We start from the raw sequence: 20,119 nt of genomic DNA, 5'->3' as shown, positions 1-20,119 counted from the left end.
CAGCAGTGGAGTCCACCAGGGTGCCTGAAATGAACCAGGGAGCCCAGAAAGCCCTGCTGAGCCCCTTCTGCTCCATAACTCAGCTTCTGAGCAAAGCAGTCCGGCACTGCCATCCAGGAGAGAAGAAGGGGCAGGTCTGGCCACCCTGCCTATTTGGTCTCCCTCCAAGCCCAGTGCTCCTTTCTCTCACTCAGGAAAGCACTTGTAAAGGGAGGTCAGTGAATTATAGACACCACGGTGAATGTGTAGGAGGCAGATGACATTCTCATCTGTAATAGCAACACCACTCTAGCTTGTGTGAACAGGAGAGAACTTTTCAAAGCTCACAAGGTGCTTGTGCAAGCTTCAGAATGGTCCGAGTATCCGGTCAGCAGATTTGGAGCTGGACACAGCTGAAAACACCAACCCACACAGGATCCTCCAGCAATGACCGACATCTCTACCCCTGCACCAGCCACCAGCCCTGGTATCCTTCATATTCAGCTTCAGTGGGGAAGGGGGCTCTGCCTCTCACCAAAGACCCAACATGCTGTCTGCGTACCTGGAGCTCCTGTATACTGTGGAAGACAGACACAAAAGGGGTGGTTAGCATGGATAATGGGAACCAGGAGGCTGCTACTTTATTAATTAGAAGTCAGTTCTTCAAAGAAGTTATGGAGAAAAAAAGCATGCTTGGCAACTCATTTTGAAAATAAATAAATAAAATTATGAAATATAAATGAATCTTATATTTAACAAAGTATGATTATAATAGTAACTATGCACTGTCTCCCAGAACCAACAAAGAACCAATCCAGTGTTGATTGGGTATTTGTGCCACAAATTTTCTAACCAAATTATAGCATTTTGGCCAAAATCTTCTGAAGCCTTGGTAATTTTTCTAAAGGTCTCTTTAATCCTGGGATACTTAAATGGTGCTCATGGAAACCTCTTCGCAGTTTCCATGAATTTCCTTAGTGACTGTCTCTTCTTTAACTGTTACCTGATCTAACCCATCTTACTTACCCAAAATCTTACTTGTTAGTTTTAATAGAGATCAGTTGTCATTCTTGTCTTTATTTCTTTGTGAAAATCTTTTATCTGGTTGGTTTTCAGATTTTCTTCTATCACCAGTTTTCAGAAATGTAATTGGTGTGCTTTGGTGTCGTTTCCTGAAGCTTCTTGTGCTTGCAGTTTCTTGTGCATTGAGTTTTCCTGTTTTGTAATTTTTGACATGTAGAAAATTTTGAGGTTGGGTGTAGTGTCTCACTCACATAATCCCAGCCTTTGGGAGGCCGAGGTGGGCAGATTGCTTGAGCCCAGGAATTTGAGACCTTCCTGCGGAGTAGGCAAGATCTCGTCTCTACAAAAAATACAAATATTAGCTGGGTGTGGTGGTGTGCCCCTGTGATCCCAGCTACTTGGGAGGCTGAGGTGGGAAAATTGCCTGAGCCTGGAAGGTTGAGGATGTGGTGAGCCATTATTGTGTCACTGCACTCCAGCCCGAGTAACAAACGGAGACCTTGTCGAAAGAAGGAAGGAAGGAAGGAAGGAAGAGAAAGAAAGAAAGAAAGAAAGAAAGAAAGAAAGAAAGAAAGAAAGAAAGAAAGAAAGAAAGAAAGAAAGAAAGAAAGAGAGAGAGAGAGAGAGAGAAAGAGAGAGAGAGAGAAAGAAAGAGAGAGAGAGAGAGAAGGAAGGAAGGAAGGAAGGAAGGAAGGAAGGAAGGAAGGAAGGAAGGAGGGAGGGAGGGAGGGAGGGAGGGAGGGAGGGAAGGAGGGAGGGAAGGAAGAGAGAGAGAGAGAAGGAAAGAAAGAAAGAAGGAAAGAAAGAAAGAAAGAGAGAGAGAGAAGGAAGGAAGGAAGGAAGGAGGGAGGGAGGGAGGGAAGGAGGGAGGGAAGGAAGAGAGAGAGAGAAGGAAAGAAAGAAGGAAAGAAGGAAAGAAGAAAGAAAGAAAGAAAGAAAGAAAGAAAGAAAGAAAGAAAGAAAGAAAGAAAGAAAGAAAGAGAAAGAAAGAAAGAGAAAGAAAGAAAAAAATGTGGCCCTCAAATTGTAAATTTTTTTAACTCTATCTTTACCATCTCCTTCAGGGACTCTAATTGCAACTACAAAAGACCCTTGAAGTTGTCCCGAGGCTCACTGATGCTCTTTTTGTTTAATAAAACTCTTTTTCCATGTTTTCTATCCACGTTGGATTATTTCTATTGCCCTGTCTTAAAATTTACGAGTATTTTCTTTTGCAGTATAAAATCTGCATTCATCTCATCCAGTGTGTTTTTCATTTCACACCTTGTATTTTTTCTCTCTAGAAGTTTAAATTTCTCTCTTTCTTATGTCCTCTATATCTGACTTGGTCAGTGTTTTCACTAGTATATTTCCTCTAGTATAGTGAGCAGAATGAATTGAGATATAATTCTGTTTTAAGTTACTTGTTCGCTAATCTTACCATCTTTGTTAATTATGGGTCAATTTCCATTCAGGGATTTTTTTCTTTAATATGAGTTGTATCTTCTTTCCTTCCTGTCTACCCTCCTTCCTTCATTTTTTCCTTCCTTCATCCTTCCCTCCTCTCCCTTTTTCCTCCTGTCTCTCTCTCTCTCTCTCTCTCTCTCTCTCTCTCTCTCTCTCTCTCTCTCTCCTTCCTTCCTTCCTTCCTTCCTTCTTTCCTTCCCTTCCTTCCTTCCTAGTAAGTTTTTATTGGAAGAAAATAACGGATTTTTATCTTCTTGTGTGCTGGATATTTTTGCATTGCTAGAAATGTTCTTCAGTTTTGCTCTGGGATGTAATTAATTTCAGTTTGATCCTTTTGGATCTTGCTTTTTATTGCATTTGGTGGGATCAAAAGTTTTTCAATCTAGAGTTGTTAATGTTTCCCACCCTGGAGACAGCATCCTTCTCAGTCCTTTAGCAGATGCTCTACGAATTATAATGTTTTTCACTTTTACCTTTGGGAACAGGCACTATTTCCAGCCCTGTATGAGCTCCAAGGATAATTCCCTTTAATTCTTTTTGGTGATTATTTCTCCACACTTGAGTAGTTTCATCACATGCAGAACTGATCTGAACATGCTAGGGGATTCTCTGCAGATATCTGGGCTCTCTCTCTGTCAATCTTCTCCTCTCTGGCACAGCTCTGTCCTGGAAAATATAACTGCCTTGTCCGCTGCGGGTTCCCAGATTCATCTCCACAACTCTGCAAGATTCTGGGCACTGCCCACGTTCCCCTTTCTGCACGACAGTCTGTAAACTTTCCCTAGTAGTAAATCGGGGCAAACATCTGGCTTTTCAGTTTATTTCTCGTCTTTGAAGGATCACTGTCCCTTGTTGCTTAATGTTCATTGTCTAGCAAACAGCTGCTTCATATATTTTGTATGTTTTATACATTTTGTTTTTTAGTTATTTTAGGCAGGAAAGTAAATCGAATCCATTTTAGTCCATCTTAGTTGTATATTGAAGTGTATCCTGACATACTCTTATGAAAAAATATGAGAATATGAAATTTTAAAAATCTCCATTGAGATCATCTGAATTTTATCCATACTCCTCCTATACCCATTATGTAGTTTTTCTGTTTTCCCTTGTGGTTAGTATTAACCACTTCAAGTAGCACCACAACGATTCAGCTGTTTCCCTGTAATGAATACCATGAAATGATTAGGAGGCAGATTCAACTTCCAATGCAAGAGAATTACTTTTGCATATGGTTTTAAGGATTCCTTTATTTGTATCTAAAACACTACTACAAGCAAAGCTCAGAGTTACAGGAAGGAGAGGTAAAATTCTTAAATATTATATTATTATATGTGAGTGTGAGAGGTATCTTTTGGTTTTTAGACCCTTGTCTTCTGACCAAGAGGTACCTCTTTGTCTTAGACCTATGTGTAGTAATGCCACATAGCATCACTTATCTAAGAGATATGCAGCACTATGCAGGACAAATCCCAACCATACAAGATGTTGTTTGACTTTTTCCTGAGTCTTCAAATAACCTCCCCACATTTTCATAAAGGGGAAGAAATTGAGGGGATGTCTCAGCATGTACTAGACCTTTGGATTCCCAGAAACGTTCCTGAAGTGTCTGTGTGAGATTAGCTGATACAAGTCTCACTGTTCATTGGCCAGGACAGAGACTTTTGTTGAGTCTGCTGGGGATCCAATGTATTGAATCACTCAAGGTTAATGGCCCTTTAACAACTTTAGCTGGTTAGAACCACTGTGCTTGAACACAGTATTCAGTTTTGTACCTCCTTGGCAGGTGCTGCTGTAAGTGGAAAATTTTCCCTACTAGCAGGCTAATTCATAAAAGGGAAATTATCTCCTAGCTGCTAATTCTTGGGTTATTTTCCTCTCCGCTTTGGAAGTTTAGATGTTAATAGCTGGGGTATTAGAGATTGTGAAGTCAAAGGGGTAGTCTACCAGATAAATCAGTTTTAGGTCAATTTTGCCTGTCTCTCTCCTAATCTTTCTTTGTCCCAAACAATTGCATACACGTGGGAGATTATGTTGTTATAGAAAATGTTTGTTGAAACATATTCATTGTAAATACACCTACACAACAGTGGTATTTCATGTAACAAGAAAATAACAGGATAACAAAAAAACTGTTTTTATAATGAAATTTATTGAATTACAGTTGATATTCCAAATGAAACTTTCTCCAAAAGAATACAATATATTCAAAGTGAAATCCTAGACAAGTATAATATTTAGGAAGTATGTATTCTGCCAAAGTGTTTAGATTTATTATATTGTCATTAATTATTTTCTTTTAGTTTCTTGCCTTTCCTAAATAAAATCCCAATGAACTGGTCATTTTAAAATTGAAGCAATATTTCAGCTGCTAAAACTGATATATTGAGTTTTCTTTAATAAATTCATCTTATTATATAAATCTCTGCCCAGTTTCATTATATTAGGTAAACCCATTTGCTTTTCTTGTAAATAACAAAGGAGATATAAAACATCTTTAGAGATTAAAGTTATCTCCGTTTGCTTTAATGTTTAATGTGAAATGTAAATGTACCATGGCCTAGGCATAGAGTAAGAAAACATTATATGCTTATCATTCTTATTATATACATTCTACTACTCATATCTAACTACAGTTTGGTATACTATATACTGTTTTCCAGATGTGAAAGACAATATTTTCCTTGATTTTTTATTATTGTGAATGCTAAAAAAATCAAGGAATTTTCAGATTATTGGTGTGATTATAAAAAATTTTGGCCGGGCGCGGTGGCTCAAGCCTGTAATCCCAGCACTTTGGGAGGCCGAGACGGGTGGATCACTAGGTCAGGAGTTCGAGACCATCCTGGCTAACACGGTGAAACCCCATCTCTACTAAAAAATACAAAAAACTAGCCGGGCGAGGTGGCGGGCGCCTGTAGTCCCAGCTACTCGGGAGGCTGAGGCAGGAGAATGGCGTAAAAACCCGGGAGGCAGAGCTTGCAGTGAGCTGAGATCCGGCCACTGCACTCCAGCCTGGGCGACACAGCGAGACTTTCTCAAAAAAAAAAAAAAAAAAAAAAAAATTTTAAAGAATTTTCATCCTACATTGGACTAGGCCCTTGTTGTAATTGAAGTTCTATAACTGAAGTTCTAATGATTGATATTTAAGATTGTCACTGTTGTATTAATTTAAGACTAAATTTTGAACATAGGACTGTCAAATACAGGTGGGAATGAACAGTTTATAACCAATTAAGGCTTTTGTTTTACACAGAACTCAACTTCCTAGCCCATTTACCTTTTTGATCACCTTGTATAATGTCCACTCCTTAACACTTAAATATGAAACAGTGTCTAGCTAGATTCAATACTATTCACTAATTTAATTTTATAATCACTTATTAAATAGCATTAATGTATCCATGAGTCTATCAAGGACTATGGAAGGCACAACACAAATCCTGCTTCCATGTTGCCTTCATATGCATTGGCAAAGCATGATACATACCTGCTGCACAGGCAGAGAAAATGATGCAAAACTAAACAAGTGCTATAGAAAACCAGAGTTTAAAAGTTGGTCACCTGGAATGATATTCATGATATATTCTAAAGCCAAACATTAGATTATAAAACATTTATAGTATAATTCCACTTGATTCTAGGTATAACACTATGTATTTACTACATATAGTATTATACATACTACTATATATATATACACACTAGATATATATATATATAGTAGAGAGCAAGATGATATATGTGTATATGATATGCAAATATATATAATATGTTTGAAATTTAACTGAGGAATGGTGTCTTTTAAGTCCAGACAGTGAATAGCACAAATACAAGGATAATATCTTTATCCTTACTTATCTTACATATCTTTATAATTATTTTTTCCTTGCTGATCTCACTTTTGTGTGGAATCCAAAAGAGTTGAACTCATAGAAAGAGAGAGTAGAAGGGTTGTTACCAGGGTAGAGGAAATGGGGATATGTTGGTCACAGGGTATAAACATTTGGTTATAAGATTAATGAGTTCTGGAGCCCTATATAGAATGGTGACTATAGTTAATAATACAGTTGACACTTGAGCAACCTGTGTAGGTTCCTTTATATACAGACTTTCCTCTGCCTCTGCTACCCCAGAGACAGCAAGACCAACCCCTCCTCTTACTCCTTCTCCTCAGCCTACTCAATGTCAACACGACAAGGATGAAGACCTTTATAATGACCATTTCCACTTAATCAATGGTTAATATATTTTCTCTTCCTGATGATTTTCTTAGCTTACTTTCCTTTTCTCTAGCTTACTTCATTGAAAGAATACAGTACATAATACATATAACTTACAAAATATGTGTTAATCAAACTTTTATGTTATCAGCAAGGCTGATACCTCAATAGTAGGCTATTAGGAGTTAAGTTCTGAGGGAATCAGAAGTTAATATGTAAATTTTGGACTGAACAGTGAGTCAGTGCCCCTTGCCTTTGTGTTGTTCAAGAGTCAAGTATAATGTATTGTACCCTTGAAATTTGCTGAGAATAGATCTTAAGTATCCTCACCACAAACCAAAAAAAAAAGGTAACCATGTGAGCCAATGGATATATTAGTTAGCTTCACTGTGGTAATCATTTCACTGTGTTTATGTATCTCACAATATCACATTGTACACCTGGAATATGTACAATTTTTATTGTCAATTATACCTCAGCAAAACTGAAAAAAGAGTAAACAACATGTCCAAGCCTTTTTTTCTTTGCCAATCTTTGATAGTTTCAGAAATTGAAACTGGTATAGCTAAGAAAAATGAATTAATCAGCAGCTGCATGGTGAAGTGTGTGTGCTAATATGTAGGATTCACATCCAAAATTTCCACTGCACAGTGCAGAAGCTGGTAGTAGTACCCTTCAGAATATTCTTATTACTGGACACCAAAAGTGGATGCAAGAGGACAGTACAGAATTATGGGGGTACTTACCCAATTTTTTTTTTATTTACTTTTATCTGAGGTTTGGGTATCCATGTGCAAGTTTGTTATATAGGTAAACCTGTCTCCTGGGGATTTGTTGCATCAGATTATTTCATCACCAGGTATGAAGCCTAATGCCCAATAGTTGTTATTTCTGCTCCTCTCCCTTCTCTCAACCTCCTCCCTCAAGTAGACCTTAGTGTCTGTTGTTGCCTTGTTTGTATTGATGAGTTCTCAACATTTAGCTCCCACTTACAAGTGAGAACATGCGGTATTTGGTTTTCTGTTCCTGAGTTAGTTTGCTAAGGATAATGGCCTTCATTTATATCCACGTTCCCGCAAAAGCAGTGGTCTCATTCTTTTTATGGCTACATAGTATTGAATGGTTTATGTTTACCGCATTTCCTTTATCTAATCTGTCACTGATGGGCATCTTGGTTGATTCCATGTCTTTGTTGTTGTGAATAATGCTGCAATGAACATTGCATGCATGGGTCTTCACGGTAGAATAATTCATATCCCTCTGGGTATATACCCAGACCCAGCGATCCCATTACTGGGTATATTTATCCAATTTTCAATGTGTAGCTGAAAAGGGGCCTGGAAGAATCTAAAAGAGTGGAATATATAGAATTTACTGTAATGAGTTTACATATTATACTGTCACAGAATGATTAGCAGTTTTATTGTATTACAGATTTCCTGCTGAGATATTTGGTTTTTTCAAAAACTCAACCTCAATTAGTGGAATTCACAGTAGTAGGGTGATACCTGTTGCAGACCAGACATAAGAGGGGCTTGGCTCTTTTTCTGTGGAGTCCCTTAGAGACCACCTACAGACATTCCACAAAAAGCAATTCTTCAGGCAAAAGTTGAAAGAACTACAAATGAAATAGTAAGTCTTCTAGAAAAATATAAAAATGACTGGTCATATTTTCCCCAGGCATCAAAGTTTATGATAGGATGTAGCATGTACATTGAAGGATTAGTACATAATTTACATTTTGAGTCAGACACACACATCTGACCATCAAGACTGGCCTTGCTAACCTTTCCTTTTTCCACAGCTCCACTGACAACTCATTTCCTATGTTTACATTGGAGCTGTGAGAGGAGAATTATATTTTGAAATATAAATTTGCATCTGCATTGGAATACACACACAAACACATGCACACAGACAGAAACACATGCACACAGAAACACATACATACGTGCATACAGAGAGACACACACATATGCATGAGTGTGAGAGGGTTAAGAAGAGAGAAAGAGAGAGACAAAGGATGAAGATATGGTAAAGGTATGGGTATATTTTTGGATTACCAGAATCTTTTTGGATTCCAGAGCAAAAATATTCTTGGATTCCAGAATCTTTCTGCCAGGCTTTTACTCTGATTATACCTGGATGTTAGGACAATGTATTATTTCTAGTAATTTGTTTCCTCTTCCTTCATTTTATTTTTAAATAGTTCTACTACAAATATATATTGCTTGTATAGAAATTTCTTCACACTTGAAAGCAGAACTTTGAAAATAAATGTCTCCATAGCATAAAGCTTTTCGAGTCTTGTGCCACTTAGAAAATCAAAGGAATAACTGTTCAAATATTCATTATTTGATATTCAAAATTCATTATTTTGACTTTAAATATATTCTTAAAAGCACCCAACTATATATTTTTCCAAAAGATTTTAGAAAGTCATACACAGCACTGTCTCATTCTATTAACTGTAAGAATTTAAATTTTCACAGTAACAATACAACTAAAATTTATCAGTATCAGATATTCTATTATGTCATGGTATTAAAAGTTTAGATATACAAAGGCCAATAATCAGATTGTGAATTTTGGCTCACCATCATTCATTCATTTAATAAAAAATTATTGAGTACCTACCATGACAATGCAATCAGCAGAGTGGACACTAGAAATACAAGAGTGAACCAGATAAATCTCTGGCCCCATGGAGCTTACAGTCAGGAGCAGAGCTGGTCAGTGACAGAGCAGTTGTCATGCTGGGACCTTACTGCTGTGCTAGGGAAGGTTCCCGGTGCTCTAGGATGAGGTAGGGATAGAAGGTCAGAGAAGACCTAGACATCAACTAACTGTATTACATTATTTCCTTTAAGTGTTCAAGACTTCAGCAATTCACAGGTTCAAATTCAATCATGGATCAGGAGTTGTAATAAAGATTTCTCAAGTCATTCTGGCACCTGGGAACTCATTGTTTATTCAACGAGAGATTATCAGAATAAAATCAAGATTGTGTCATTAAACAAAGGAGTGAACTAAATAGTAAGTTTGTGATATTAATTTACTAATTTGTTTTACAGATTGTAAGTTTACTAATAATGCAACGATTTGTTAGGTGCTTATAGCAACATTACTTAGAAAATCACAATGGCTAAAAACTCCCTGGGAATCTGAGCTGTACTTCTGTAATCGACAGATATATATTGGTTGCTTACTAAGAGCCGGGCAGTGTACAAAGCTTGGGAACACAGAAAACAACATCTCTAGAGTTCTCCACGTTCTGGCTACCAGAGCTCACTCTCTAACCCCTGTCAGCCCACGTTAAGTAGGAGGCATTTAATGATGGTGAATAGACGTGGATCTCAGATAGATGAGATCTGTTACATTAACCATGCATTTTTAAAACTTCTTATCCAGCTAATTTCGTGGGCTCCTATTTTTTCTGGGTTTGGAAATAGGTCTTCTAATGATCACATGCTTCCCAGCTTGAATTCGCAGCCATACTAGTCAGGGACCATATTCAGCATATCCCCTGAGCAGCTGGACACAGGCCTCAACTTGCTGGGCACGGGCACTGACTGATCAGTCCTGGGCACTGATGCATCAGAATGGCCCAGCTGGACGGCAGCCAGGCCACCCTCAGTCCTCTAAGGGTGGGATTCGTCACCACCAGGTCTCCGGCTTCCACTCCGGTCTGTTAATTGCATCCACTGATCGATGCAGATGTCAGATCCCTGGTACCTCCTTGGGCCTTTGCTTCCTGCTTGGCTGTCCTGACATTGCTGAGCCCAGAACCCTTCCTCCAGCTCTGTCTGCTTGGGCTCATGTTACTTCATTCTTTCCACAGCCTGCTCTGGTAGCCTTGGATTCCAGACTCTTTCCCCCAAGCTTTTACTCTAGAATGTGATTTTTCCATCATTAGTCCTTGTTAACCCAAAAACCATCTGTAACAAATCCTTCAGGTTGACCTGGAATCAGAGAAAATTAAGTCAATTCAGCAAGGTAACAAAACAAAAGGTGAAATGAAGAAACCCCAACTCTAGTGCAGGTGAGAGTGAACCCAATGCCGTTGCTTTAAAGAATGGGGTGCATGGCTTTTCCATGTCCCAGGCAGCTGTCTCTGCCACTGTCCACCTGCCCTGCCTTCCACTGACAGGCGCTTACTCATTGTTCTAACACACATTAGTTTGTCCCAGTCCAAGCCAGAGGTAGACAGTAACAACATACAACTGCTTAATCTGGGGAGTTATCTTTCTACAACACTCAGATACACTTGCTTCTAATTCTAGCTCAGCTACTCACTCACTAGCTTTAGAGTTCTTGTGAACTTACTTACTCTCTGAGTCTCAGTGTTCTCATCTGTCAAATAGAGATATAATATCCATGTATTCAAAAAACATGCCTGACATATTGTAAGTGTGCAAAGAAGAGGGGCTATTTTTATTAAATAATTCAAAAGCAGTTTTATTAAAGAAAGCCTCTTGGAGACACGACGCCTTAACAGAAAAAAATGAATGTAGGGTGGGGAGGAGGCATGGCGTGTTTCAACAACATTTCACTCTAACCACAAAGCCGCTCTGCCTTTATGTTGTTACCTTGTCATTCTAAACTCTGTGCACACACAAACATATGCCATTAGTTAACAGAGTAAATATAAAAACAAACAAAATTTTAAAACACACAAAAAGCAACTCAAAATTCCTGAACAGATCTGCTAATCATTGTGGATATTTTCTGCGCTCTGTTGAGTAACCGGCCCTAATTAGTTGGCCCTGTGCAGAGTTAGGCAGACCTCAGTCACTTGCCAAGAAACAAACAGTGATGCCCCAAGATCCACAGGTGCAAAGCCACTACAAGTGTCCTGCCTACCACATTAGGGTGTAAAATATCTGAAAAATTGAGTCACTGGGAGAGTGAGAAGTAATGTAGAGACCTGTAGATGCTGAGGCTTCTTTTGGCCTCTGCCTGCCACACCCCTGCCCCACTGCAGGCTTGGTCCTGTCCAGTCCCTGAGCTGGTGAGAATGAAGCCTCGTGTCCACTAGGCCCTTAGCTCTGAGAGAGGGTGTCTGGTTTGGGTTCGATGCTGAAGGCTGCTGTCCATTGCCCAGGGAGCTGCAGGCCCCTCTGTAAACCTGTTATCTGTGTCCAGAGCACCTGAGCCCAGCCCAGGGCTGCTGTTACTGCTTCCTGTCTTCTCCTCTGCACACAGTCACTCCTAAGAAGTGTCACCGTGGTTTTGGAAAGTTGGGGATCGAGATGGTGTTAGGATATATCTCTCAGGAATTCCGAGATGGAGTTTTGTACATCACACATGTTGGATAAAAGTTTTATAAAATGAACTCATGCTTCCTTCCTTCCTTCTCTCCTCCCTTCCTTCCTTCTCTCCTTCCTTCCTTCCTTCCTTCTCTCCTCCCTTCCTTCCTTCTCTCCTTCCTTCTCTCCTTCCATCCTTCCTTCCTTTCTTCTTTCCTTCCTTTCTTCTCTCCTTCTTTCTTTCCTTTTTTCCTTCCTTCCTTCCTTCCTTCCTTCCTTCCTTCTTTTAGTTTCAATTGAAAGTTTGCAACTGCAACCAAATTGCTGACTGGAGGAATCTAACTTGCTTCATGCCGAGAGTCACTCGTCACAGAGCAGGGGAAAGCCTTCTTTTGATTGAGATTGGCCATCAGACATAAAAAAGGGTATCAGAGAGGATTTTTAAAACGTGTCTCATGTGAAACCATCACGTACATCCTACACTGAGGCTTACCAAGCTTCTTCAGGAGACAAAACAGCATCTCCCCGGAGGAAAGAAAATCTTCATTTTGTTTTTGTTTTTCTCACGTGAGCACAAGTTGGTTTTTACGGCAAAATATCCTTGGTCTTTGACTTCTGTGGCATTCCATGAGCATCAGAACATAAACTACCCAACACACACAAAAATTGCATGCTCTATTCAGATCAATAGAACAAGACGGAAAATTAACTAAATGCAGAGCTTTCTAGGGCTGGGTGTGGTGGCTCACGCCTATAATCCCAGCACTTTAGGAGGCTGGGGCAGGCAGATCACCTGAGATCAGGAGTTCAAGACCAGCCTGGCCAACATGGTGAAACCCTGTTTCTACTAAAAATACAAAAAGTATCCGTGCATGGTGGTGGGCACCTATAATCACAGCTACTCGGGAGGCTGAGGTGGGAGAATCACTTGAATCTGGGAGACAGAGGTTGCAGTGAGTCGAGATCACACCACTGCACTCCAGCCTGGGTGACAGAGCAAGACTCCGTCTTAATTTAAAAATACTAACAGTAATAATTCACCATAATATGCAGAGTTAAACAAGAGGCAAACCTGAATAAACAGTTTCTATGTACACCCAGGTCATAGGATAGAATTCATGTTGAATATTCTAGCATTTCTTAACAGACAGGAATTTGTTCTCACTGTTTTACTGTGCTGTCTGTGGGCATATTGTCTATATGATTAGCATGTGAAAAACCAAAAAGCAGCAAGTCCTACTCGTCTTTTCATTGTTTTACTTAGAAAATTGGTTATATTAGGGAGTAAATAATATCTCCAGGATTCCATTTGTAGCCAATTCTAGTCTCTTTTATCAGTAATTCACTTTGCCTTTCAGTCAGTTGTTCATGGAGAAACTATATAAATTACTTATTCTACAAGTAAACATCAACACATACAATGGGATACCACTCATCCTTTAAAAGAAATGAGATCTACTACATGGATGAACTTTAACAACATTATGCTAAATGTAATAAGCCAGGCAGAAATGTACAAATATTGTGTGATTCCATATGTATGAGGAACTTAGAATAGGCAAAGTCAGAAACAGAAAGTTAGTTAGATTCCTATGGGATGAGTGTTAGGGGGATTGCAGAGTTATTGTTTAATGGACAACAAGTTTTGGTTTGGTACGATAACAAATTTCTGGAAATGAATAATGTGAATAGATCTACTATCACTGAGTTGTATACTTCAAGTCGTTAGTATGGTAAATTTAGTGTTATTATCTTTTATCACAATTTTTAAATGGCCCAAATAAGTACAAATCAACATAACATTATTTATTTGCTTACTAGCTGGGAAACTATATATTAAATTTCTTTATAAAAAAGCTCAAATGTGAAATGTTTTTGTCCAAAAAACATGTATGTCCAAAAAATAGATCAAAGTAACTCTGGAAACCCTTCAGACATTAGGAATAAGATAGCTGGGAAAGAAAGAGTGAAGGCCGGCTCTGATCGCCAGACAGAACTGTGGGCCCTGAGCAGACTATCACTGACACGTCCTCAATAATTCCACCACAGGCTAGATATTCAGCAACCACTTGGCTTTGCTTTCAATTAAAAGATTACCTTTTCATTTAATTTAAAAAGTTGAAATTCCAGGGGATCACTTGCTGATTGCTATGATTTAAAAAATAGATATATTTGAGTTTTAACTTGGCTTGTAATTTTATAGGAAGAGTGTGAAAGTGTAAAGGACGAGAGAAAGTGTCACCTTTTCTTTTCGCAAGAGAAAGCGTGACTTCGAGATTGGCAAAGACATAAAATATGGAAACCTTATGAGATGCATCTGGGTGGGCTGGTGCTGGCAACGCTATCCCCAGAAATACCCAAGAGAAAGAAAAGCTAATGTATATGTCAAAACCATTTACATAGATGTTCAAAGAGGTATTATTCATGATAGCCAAAAAACCCCAGAATCAATCCAAACATCTACCTACTGATGAACAAATAAACGAAGGTAGCATATCTGTACAATGAAATATTCTTCAGCATTTAAAAAGTAATGAGGTACTGACACATGCTATACCATTGATGACATATATACATAATGTGATTCAGAAGAAGGAAATCCAGCTATTTGTGGCAGCATGGATGAACATAAAGGACATTTTGCTAAATTAAATAAGACCAGAGAGACAAATACTGCATATTCTCACTGACACAGGGAATCTAAAGACGTCTAACTCAAAGAAACAGAGAGTAGAAGGGAGGTTGCGAGGGGCTGAGGAATGGGAAATTGGGGGATATAGCCAAAGGGCACAAACTTTCCAGTGTAAGACGAATAAGTTTTGGAGATCAAATACACAGTACAGTAACTATACTTAACAATAATACTAACACTGTATAGTTATGGTAACTATACAGTTATACTCAAAATTTGCTGAGAGAGTAGATCTTAAATGTTCTCAACACACACACACACCCCCCAAGTAACTATATAAGGCGATGGATATGTTAATTAGCTTAATTATGATCATCATTTCATTATATATATATCAAAGCATCAGATTGTACATATTAAATATATACAATTTTTATTTGTCAAAAAATTGTGAAAGATCAATATTAATGCCATGATTTTTTCAGTTACTGCAGCAAAAGTGGAGAAGAGCAGTTTTAGAATTCTGCAATTCTGCATTTCATGTTGTACTCACGTAATTTATTTATGTTCCTTTTCCAGAAGATCAGGTCTTTCGGTGCTTCATAAATCACTAGGCATGCTCATTTCTCTGAAAAGCTTATATTTTAGGCAATCTTATAGTTAAATAAGTTGTTTCATGAATAAAACACCACTGATGTATAGCCATACCAAGCTTTACGCATTCACATAGTTATTGTTTTATAAGTAAAATCCTGTTGTTAAACTTGAGTTCCACAAAATTTAATATTCTGAAAGACCTACCTTGTAACAGCAACATGAACCTCTCCAACATGTCTAAATCTCATCCTTGGAGCTGACCACGAGGAAAGACAGCCTCAGAGACCGTCTGGGTTCAGCCATTCCCGCAGTGGATGAAGGTCTTCTCAAGTCTCTGCTGGTGTGTGTGGAGCAGCAGAGCTGGCTTCCTGCCTCCAATTAACTGGCAAATAATATTACAATCCGGGCTGCTCTGAGCCCAAATCAGATGATTTTAGAGTGCTGCTTCTCACAGAGAATACAGAAAGCTAATCAGAATGGTCAGCGTAATTCTTCCCTGCTCAGTGTCAGAAAAGGAGACATCTATTTCAAGTTACTCTGCTCAAGAAATTTTAACATGATTTACCAGAAACAAAGGTGAACCTACAGCCAGTAGTAAGAAAATCTCAAGACATGATCACATTGCTCAGTATAGTTCAGTTCTGTTTAGATTTATTGAGCTCTTACTATTTAAAAAACATGGACATGGAATCTGGAGATACTAAGTGGAATAAGACCCTGTGTACTCTCTCAAGGCCAGGGCAAGGATTGGTGACATTGGGTGAGACACAACATTTCCCTGGGTTCTGGCTGCCTCATTTATGAAAAGCAACAATTTGAGTAGTTGAGTTCTAAAGTTCCATTTGTGTTAAAAGGAATTTTTACAAACAAGCAAAAAACTTTCTTTTTCTAGAAATCCTTAGATAGCAGAGTAGGTTTTATCTTAAGATCCATGTTTTTAAATGACAGCGTCATGAACATAAAAGAAGGGAATATATCTGGCCGCAGTATTTAAATTACTCTTTGTTATTGGTATCAGAATATTGCAGTTTCTATTTTATGTCATCAAGTTTTCTTATTCCAAGAAGCAAGGCAAATAAACCCACAATTTTCTACTAATTTTTCAGAAGTTGGGAATTATTTTCTAGTAAGAGAGCATGAAACCACTTTTCTTACTTACACATCTGTAGACATCTGAACTCCCATGCCAAGAGGGGATGCCAGAAGAGGTGAGGTGAGGGGGTAACTTTGGTTAGTGAGGGCTCCCAGGGTCAGCATGCTGGGGGGTCTTCTAACTGGAGTTGGGATAATGCTACAATCCAAGTCAAGTGCAGAACCAGAAACAACATGACAGCGGGTGAGCCAGAGAAGGGAGATCCAATGGGTTCCCAGAGAAGGGAGATCCAGAGAAGGGAGATCCAAGGGAGATCAGAGGTGACCCCCAAGACCTAGAGTGAAGTAATACAGAGTAGGCCAATGAAGGAAACCAACATAAACAGAGAAGGCAAAGCAAGAGCATGATTCTAGGAAATACCTGGGACCAGGTAGGTCCAGGCTGGGGGTTGCAGTGGGATTAAAGGACCTGGTAGGTTATCAAGGCACATATTTATGATGACCTCATATCTGGGCTGTTCTAGGAAAGTCCCAATTTCCAACATCGTAGTATTCTTGTCATATCCTGCAACCCAAGTGCCTTCATTCAGCTGTACTTGGCACCTCTGCTTGGCCAGGTGCTGGGCTAAGAATCTGCGATGTAGTCGGAACCAAGGCATAGACTCTGCTTTCAGGTTGCCCAGTGTCCTGTGCAGGGGACTAAGGATTATAGCAAGTATGGTAGCAAGCACAACTACTGGGTTATTGTAATAAAACCTAATCTCTCCCTCAAAATTATTATAATCGCTTATCATTACTCTGATCTGATCTTCTTTTAAGAAATAAAGGATTTTGGGGGAGGCCGAGGTGGGTGGATCACCTGAGGTTAGGAGTTCATGACCAGCCTGGCCAACATGGTAAAACCCCGTGTCTACTAAAAATACAAAAATTAGCCTGGCATGGTGGCACATGCTTGTAATCCAAGCTACTCAAGAGGCTGAGGCAGGAGAATCACTTGAACCCAGGAGGCAGAGGTTGCAGTGAGCTAGGATGGTGCCACTGCACTCTAGCCTGGGCAACAGAGTAAGATTCTGTCAAGAAAGAAAGGAAAGAAAGAGAGAGAGAGAGAGAAAGAAAAAAGAAGAAAGAAAGAAAGAAAGAAAGAAAGAAAGAAAGAAAGAAAGAAAGAAAGAAAGAAAGAAAGAAAGAAAGAAAGAAAGAAAGAAGGAGAAAGAAAGAGAAGAAAGAAAGAAAGAAAGAAAGAAAGAAAGAAAGAAAGAAAGAAAGAAAGAAAGAAAGAAAGAGAAGGAAGGAAGGAAGGAAGGAAGGAAGGAAGGAAGGAAGGAAGGAAGGAAGGAAGGAAGGAAAAAGAAAGAAAGAAGGAAGGAAGGAAGAAAGGAAGGAAGGAAGGAAGGAAAGAAAGAAAGAAAGAAAGAAAGAAAGAAAGAAAGAAAGAAAGAAAGAAAGAAAGAAAGAAAGAAAGAGAAAGAAAGAAAGAGAGAGAAAGAAAGAAGAGGAGGAGGAGGAAGGGAGGGAGGGAGGCAGGATTTTTGCAAAGTTCGCACACAGACACTGAGTTCTTTGGGGATAGCAGACAATGTATACTAGACCTTGCCTATGCTAACCATGAGATGTCCACTTTGACACACTTGTGGCTGAGACCTCCTGCCGATCACCTGCCGATCAATGTCTATCACATTATAGACAGATGCACTGTCTATAATAGAGGAGGGAGAGATGAATCTGGACGCAAATCCTGAGGTTGGACAAATAATTTTACGAGTTTGCACTCATCACAAGGTGTATCTCCCAGTTACTGGATTGTCTTATATTTGTTTCTTGTGTGGAATTTTCACTGGCTTCCCATTTAAATTGAAAAATAAAAGCAAATAAATATTTCTTTACTAATTCTCTAGAATTAGGCCCATGGCCTGGGCTTGCAGGGTGTGCAGCTGAGCAGTGCTGGGAGGGCAGCAGAGGGGGCAACAGCACCGCCAGATCCAGGTCCGGGCACCAAACTGAGCACGACGCCAGGAAGTCCAGGACAAGCCTGGATTGGACACAGTGAATGGATATCAAACCTGGGGCATGCCAAGGAAATATTTTCAAAGTTGGAAAAGTATGTTGATATAGATGCTGGAAAGTATACCATTGGCTTGGGCCAGGCCAAGATGGGCTTCTGCACACATAGAGAAGAGATCAACTCTCTTTGCATGCCTGTGGTTCAGAATCTTGTGGAGAGAAATGACCTTTCCTATGATTGCATTGGGCAAATGGAAGGTGGAAGAGAGACAATCATCGACAAATCAGTCAGTGAAGTCTAATTTGATGTAGCTGTTTGAGGATTCTGGGGATATAGATGTAGAGGGAACCGACACAACTCATGCATTCTATGGAGTCCCAGCTGCTGTCTTCAGTGTTGCTAACTGGATTGAGTCCAGCTCCTGGGATGGACAGTTTGCCCTGGAGGTTGGAGGAGATATTGCTGTATATCCCACAGGAAATGTTAGACTGACAGGTGGAGTTGGAGCGGTAGCTCTGCTAATTAGGTCAAATGCAACTTTAATTTTTGAACGAGGGCTTCGTGGGACACATATGCAATGTGCCTATGACTTTTATGAGCCTGATATGCTCTCTGAATGTCCTATAGTAGATGGAAAACCCTCCATACTGTGCTGCTTCAGTGTGTTAGACCACTGCTATTCTGTCGACTGCAAAAAGACCCATGCCTAGTTGCAGAAAGAAGGAAATGATCAAGATTTTACCTTGAATAATTTTGGCATCTTGATCCTTCACTCACCATATTGTAAACTGGTCTCGGACGTTGCGGAATGACTTCCTTAATGATCAGAACAGAGATAAAAACAGTGTTTAGAATGGCCTGGAAGCCTGTGGGAATGTTAAATTAGAAGACATCTATTTTGATACAAACGTGGAGATGGCATTTACGAAGGATAGTTCTGAACTCTTCCATCAGAAAGCAAAGGCATCTTTGCTATATCCAATGAAACAGAAACACGTACACATCGTCAGTATATGGTTCCTCACAACTGTCCCAGCGCAGTACTCACCTCAGCAACGATCAGGGAAGAGACTGGAGTGTTCTTGTGTGGTTCTGGTTCAGCCGCCACCCTGTACTCTCTTAAAGTTACACAAGATGCCTCACCAGGGTCTGCTATTGATAAAATAACAGCAAGCTTATGGGATCTTAAATCAAGGTGTAGCTCAAGAACTTGTGTGGTACCAGGTGTCTTTGTTGAAAACGTGAAACTCAAAGAGGACACCCATCATTTGGTCAACTCTGTTCCCCGGGGCCCAAGAGATTCACTCTTTGAAGAAACATGGTACTTAGCTAGGGTAGGTGAAAAGCACAGAAGAACTTACGCTCCGTGTCCTTCTCCAAGTGATGACACTTGGGATGAAGGAGTCAGACTTGTGCATTCAAACACAGTAACTGATCATATTCCAAGACCTGCTAAGACAGTGCCAAGACTCCCTGCCACGGCAGCAGAAATGGGAGGAGCTCTCATTAGTAACGGGGAACATCAAGATATTCTGTGAGGTGCAAGGCTTCGGTGTGAGGGTGGGGATGGGATTACATGTTGCTCAAATTTTTATGTGACTGACATGGAGCCTGGATGACCATCGTGTACTTGGGAAAGTCTCTTTTACTCAGTTTGCTGGGATGTTTCCCATTGTGGTCTGGCCAATGCCAAGTGCACTTGAGTGATGTTAAGGGCTTTGTAAAACTGCAGACCTCTCTGGCCATTCGTATACATGAAGTTTAGTTTTCACCCATGGTATAATGAACCCTGTACTTCTGTCAGAAAGTAGAGGTACTAACCTTCAATTAAATTTTTTAAAAATGGGTAAGAATTTTGTAGTTTGAACAACTAGCTTAC

The 20,119-nt window shown here is 39.5% G+C and overlaps 1 pseudogene; it reads left to right on the top strand.

Annotated features, from left to right (window-relative positions):
• Positions 1-350: 350 nt before the first annotated feature.
• On the top strand, positions 351-19,778 carry LOC105474788 (hydroxymethylglutaryl-CoA synthase, cytoplasmic-like; annotated as a pseudogene).
• The last annotated feature ends 341 nt before the right edge of the window (positions 19,779-20,119 follow it).

The sequence above is a fragment of the Macaca nemestrina genome, chromosome 1 (genome assembly GCF_043159975.1).
Source record: "Macaca nemestrina isolate mMacNem1 chromosome 1, mMacNem.hap1, whole genome shotgun sequence".
NCBI classification, from domain to species: Eukaryota; Metazoa; Chordata; class Mammalia; order Primates; family Cercopithecidae; genus Macaca; species Macaca nemestrina.
This window is presented reverse-complemented; position numbering and strand designations above follow the sequence as displayed.